The sequence below is a fragment of the Periplaneta americana genome, chromosome 7 (genome assembly GCF_040183065.1).
Source record: "Periplaneta americana isolate PAMFEO1 chromosome 7, P.americana_PAMFEO1_priV1, whole genome shotgun sequence".
NCBI lineage: Eukaryota > Metazoa > Arthropoda > Insecta > Blattodea > Blattidae > Periplaneta > Periplaneta americana.
Genome location: NC_091123.1, coordinates 28,573,121 through 28,578,803, shown reverse-complemented (window position 1 = coordinate 28,578,803; position 5,683 = coordinate 28,573,121).

The window sequence follows — 5,683 nt, the reverse complement described above, 5'->3', positions numbered from 1 at the left end:
GAAGATGAACATCCTCGAAACGTCGGTGGATCACCAACTTGTGACCTGGCTGGAAGCCCGAGAACATTTTGAGTTATAATTATTAAAGTTTTAAAATCGCCCGTTTCATTGGCTCACCTTGTACTACACCACCCAGGGACTACCTTGGCATGGGATGAAAACTGAAGAATCTACCATCAATACGAGGAGATACAAAAGCCTGTGATCTTCTATTCCGACATCACAAATAAACAACCCCTAAAATATATATACCAACGAACTTCTCAATTTCGTAAATTGGGGACTGCGGGCGTGCATTAAAAAAAAGAGGAGGTGGATTTTTTTTTATCAGAGCGCAATGTTACAAATTGATGTGCTTGGGGCTATGAAATGGGAAGGAAAATAGCGCGTATAATGAGACGCAGAAATTCGACTATGAACGTGATAAAATTGTGCGAACAGAGAGAATGGTGGCAGCGCAGGGTGTGGGGGTGGGGGAAGGACGAGGGGGAAAAAACTGTGATGTAATAAACGGGAACAAGGTAGCGACGTTACCGAGGAATTCGGTTTTACAAATAAGAGCGCAGCTTCAGGCCTTTTGTGTAATTCTTGTTCTGTGATTCTCTTGACTTGCCATCACGCTGTCAGGCCGCAGCCGAGTTCGGTTCTTCGTTTCTTGCTTTATTTAACAACTCGGCACAGCAGAAATAACGTAACGGCTGGGCTGCAATTCTGAACAGGGATGTTTGAATTTCAGCATAATAAGCTTCTTTCATATTGAAGTCTACATGGAATAACACGTCGTAGAGGATGAACAAGGAATAATTTATTGTGCACTGGCACTTCACATGTCTTGAACGAGTAGTTTGAGGTGTTGAGGACGTTAACAGTGGAGGATAGAAGAAGCGAATTGATAAACATGACAAAAAAGAGGACGAAGGAGGAAACAGGAGCAAAGAGCTGAAGAAGAAGAAAGAAATCTAGGAGTAGAGATTCAGAAAAGTGAAGAATAAGAAGCAGAAGATGAAGAAGAAAAGAATCTAGGGAGAACAGAAAAATAGAATAGAGGAAAGGAAGGAAGAAATAAGAAGAGGAGAAGGCAGCGAGAATGGAGAAAGAGAAGAAGGCAGAATGGAATAAGAGACGAAGAAGAAAGAGAGAATAGAAGAGGAAAAGAAAGGGAGTATATAAGGAGAGGAGAAGGAAGGGAGAATGGAGGAAGAAGAGGAGAAGGAAGGGATAATAAGAAAGGAGAAGGAAGGGAGCATGGAGGAAGAGGGAAAGAAAGGAAGAATAGAAGAAGGAGAGGAGAAGGAAGGGAGAATAGAAGAGAAGAAAGGGAGAATAGAAGAAGAGGAGAAGGAAGGGAGAATAAGAAAGGAGAAGGAAGGGAGCATAGAGGAAGAGGAGAAGAAAGGAAGAATAGAAGAAGAGGAGAAAGAAGGGAGAATGGAGGAAGAGGAGAAGAAGGAAGGGACAATAGAATAGGAGGAGAAGAAAGGGAGAATAGAAGAGGAGAAGGAAAGGAGAATGGAGGAAGAGGAGGAGAAGGAAGGGAGAATAGAAGAAGAGAAGAAAGGGAGAATAGAAGAAGAGAAGGAAGGGAGAATAAGAAAGGAGAAGGAAGGGAGCATGGAGGAAGAGGAGAAGAAAAGAAGAATAGAAGAAGATGAGGAATAGAAAAAGAGGAGAAGGAAGGGAGAATTGAGGAAGAGGAGAAAAAGGAAGGGACAATAGAATAGGAGAGGAAAGGGAGAATATAAGAGGAGAAGGAAGGGAGAATGGAGGAAGAGGAGAAGGAAGGGAGAATGGAGGAAGAGGAGAAGGAAGGGAAATGGAAGAGGAGGAAGACGAAGAGAGAATAGAGGGAAAAGAGAAGAAGAAAGGAAGAGTAGAAGAAGAGGAGAGGGAAGGGAGAATGGAGGAAGAGGAGGGAAATGAAAGAAGAGGAAGACGAAGGGAGAATGGAGGAAAAAGAGAAGAAGAAAGGAAGAATAGAAGAAGAGGAGGAGAAGAAGGGGACAGTGAAAGAAGAGGTGAAGAAGAAAGGGAGAATAGAAGAGGAGAAAGAAGGGAGAATGGAGGAATAGAAGGAAAAGAAAGGGAGAATAGAAGAAGAGGAGAAGAAGGAAGGGAAAATGGAGGTAGAGAAAGAAGGAAAATGGATGGAGGTAGAGGACGAAGAGAAAAAGAGTGGACGATGAGGAGGAAAACGGAAAGAGAATGAAGGAAGAGAATAGGTGTATTGGAAGTAAAGGAAAAGGAAAGGGGATGATGAAAGAAGAATGCAGGACATATAATAGGAGAAGGAATGTTTTAAAAGGAGGAGGACAGTATCGGTGAAGACGATGTGAAGGAAATAGAGGAGAAGGGAGAGGAGAGGAGATTCGGGGATGAGAAGATGAGAATTAAAAATTATTATTAAAGATCGGAGAAGATCGAGGATGAGAAAATGAAGATCGTTGATATGGAGAATATTGGATCTTTTAAGAGGGAGAAAAGAAGATCGGAGAAGAAGAAAGGGTTGATATTTTAGGAGGAGTAAAAGAGGATGGAAGAAGAAGAGGAAACGGAAAACGGTTTGAGGGGAATTAAATTAGAATCGAGAAGAGGATCTTATACGAGAGAGAGAGAGAGAGAAGAGGCTCGACATCAGACTACTCTAGAAGTGACGTCACATCTATATGCAGTAACTCGATGTCTCGACCTTTGAGACTTGGGGCACATGTCCTTATATTTCAGACGCTCTTATTTTCTATGAAAAATATTCTAGTTGTTCTTTCTTGGAATGTTGAGTCGCTACTTCCCTTATCAAGTCCTTAAGCATCCCAATATTGTTACTGCATTATTCGCCTCATGTCACACATCAGTTCGAAAAACTAAACCAAATAATTCAAGTCCCAGATATCTTATGTTTTCTTGAAAATTTAATTCGCACTGTGCTGTAATCTATCGGAAATAGACAACTCGAAAGAAGAGATTTCCCTTGCTATCCCAATTTGTGCTCCAACGTTTATATTCAGTAACTCGAACCCGCATGAAAGAAAGCAGAAAAACGCTAATGACCAGGTTATCGTTAGACGTGTTGCATGTAATGAGGAGATGGGGTTTGGATGCAAGGGTGACAACTTTATTTAATAACAAGCAAAGTTCTTTAAGAAATTGAACCTTTCCTTGAAGGAAATTCATAGTTATCAAATTTCCCTCTTTAAGAAATTTTACTATCACAGGAAGAAATAGCATTGTAGAGTTGCGAGCATCGTTAAACCTTTGTAAGCAATCTAAGTCTTCTTATATTCGCATACCGGTACGTAAATACATCATAACAGCGTTTCTCAAACTTTTGTGAAGTGGGGACCACTTTTTTAAGCGAGAACAGTTTCGCGGACCACCTTACTCTTGTTCCCTTCGAAAGCGAATTTATTATTTTTGTAGCATATTTTAATATCAATATACTTTTATTTTAAAATAGAATTAATTAATTAAAATTAATTAAATGAAATTAATTATATATTAGTATTAAGTAATTAAGGTAACGTTAATAGAAGGAAATTCATTTTTGTTTCTTTAATATTTGGATAACCTTTAACTTATTAACTAAAAAAATTAATGAATCGGTTATTGTTGAAAGGAACTAAGTCCACTTTTTAAAGTTTCGAGAAAATCGAAAAAACTGTTTTGTGGATAATCTATCGAAGATTAAACGAACGTATATTGTACACAATCTTCGATAGATTATCCACAAAACAGTTTTTTTTTCGATTATCTCGAAACTTTAAAAAGTGGACTTAGTTCCTTTCAACAATAACCGATCCAAATGTTGGTACTCACATTAATGAGATGGATGAGCCTGCCGTTTCTTGCACAGTTGTTCTATACTTGGATGTATGCTGGTAAGCTTAAGTCGGAGATCGTCACATACATCGAGTCGATTTCGGTAGCCTACTTTGTTTTTATTAGAGTTAGTGATGAAAACCCTTTCTCATACAGATACGTAGAAGCAAACTGACTTATAATCTCTAAAGCACCATTGTACAGTTCACTGTATTCTCTTCTCATATGTGATGCGGTCCAGAAATTAACCATACCTTCCGCTTGGAATTTCATTTTAAGTCCGGTCTCATTCGAGAGTTCAATTAACTGTTGTCTTTCACTCAATGAAAGCTTGTTAGTTTCAATATCGCAATGAAAGTGATCACGAAACCATGAAAATTGTCATATTTACTTAGAAAATAAGTTCCTAATTGTGATCTCAGAGTTGTATTATTGGTGTACGACGTACAGTACGTGACCATTTCAATGTGCAGACTGGGTGTCGGCAAAGCTATAACGAAAGTCATAAAAACGTGAAAAGGTTCGATCCTCTGTTACGAATTTGGTAATCCCAGGCTGGGTTACAGGGGTGGCGCCAGATGTGCAGGGAAAAGATGGCGAGAAACACCACGTTCATGGTGCTTTAAATCTCTCTTTTGTTGTGGAGAATAGAGTGGGAATCGGTAGACGGATAGGGTAATAAATTTCATAAAATGTCAGTACTGAGAGAAAAAGTGAAAGACGATTGCCATGTGTCATTTCCAAACTCTGATATTTTCAGCTATTGAATGATACGAAATTAGTTAGAATTTTTATTTTTTTTCTTTTGCCCTTTTTTGAAGGACCACAAGGGCAGACCTTGAGGACCACAGGTGGTCCGCGGACCATAGTTTGAGAAACGCTGCATCGTAAGAATTTCCTTTCATTTATCTAAGGATAACCGTATCACTAAAATTATTGTTGTACGAATTTTATTTATGAAATTGTATTTATTCACCTGTTTTATAACAGATATGACTTTCTAAATTACAGCAGTGCACGCCTGATTGTTATCGGTATAATTGATATCAAATTAAATTCCGAAAACGGAGTACGGTACTGAATTAAGATGTAAAGGCACTTTCACGCTTCACACAAGTGACAGAGAAGTTGCCTGAAATTCAGGCGTACATCACAATCAAATACAGATGTTTAAACTGAAGCGTCCAATTGCAATAACCGTTAAATTAATTTTTCAAATTCAGTTTCCACTCAATCTACATTCAGTATAAGGCGTCCAGTTCCAATACCAGCTAAATCCATTTTTAAAATTGAGTTTAGGCCCTACACTCTTTCTACATTTTATTGGTGTATTGTATTTATTTACATTCCATGGTATTCGTACATCGCTTCACGGCTAGAATATTGAACGTGTCAAAAAATCTTAATACACTCAGGGACAAAAAAAACTGGACACTTTAATATTTGCTGGTATTTTGCAAAACATTATCTTCTCATACAATATTATGGTAGCCATCTGTTGTTATGGAGACGTGTATACATTGTTGATTGTTTTTTGTTTTATAAACAAGCCATTACAACCAAATATTCCAATTTTGCTTTCGGAGTCTCAGCTATAACAATTTTGTCTCAACCATTTTGTGCTTCATTATCGTTATCATTCGTTATTTCTTTATTTTTACATTTTGTGAGTTTAAGTGAGGTTGTAACATTTGTCTTAAAACAAGATGCGACCTGAAGATGTGGCTCGAGCTGTAGCCCTTTACGATGATGGACGCAGTGTACGTTACATTGCAAATGTTATAAATATGGCTAGAAGCACAACCCATGATGCCATAAAACGGTATAGAGAGACCCTAGAATATACCAGAAGACCAGGTTCGGGTCGTCC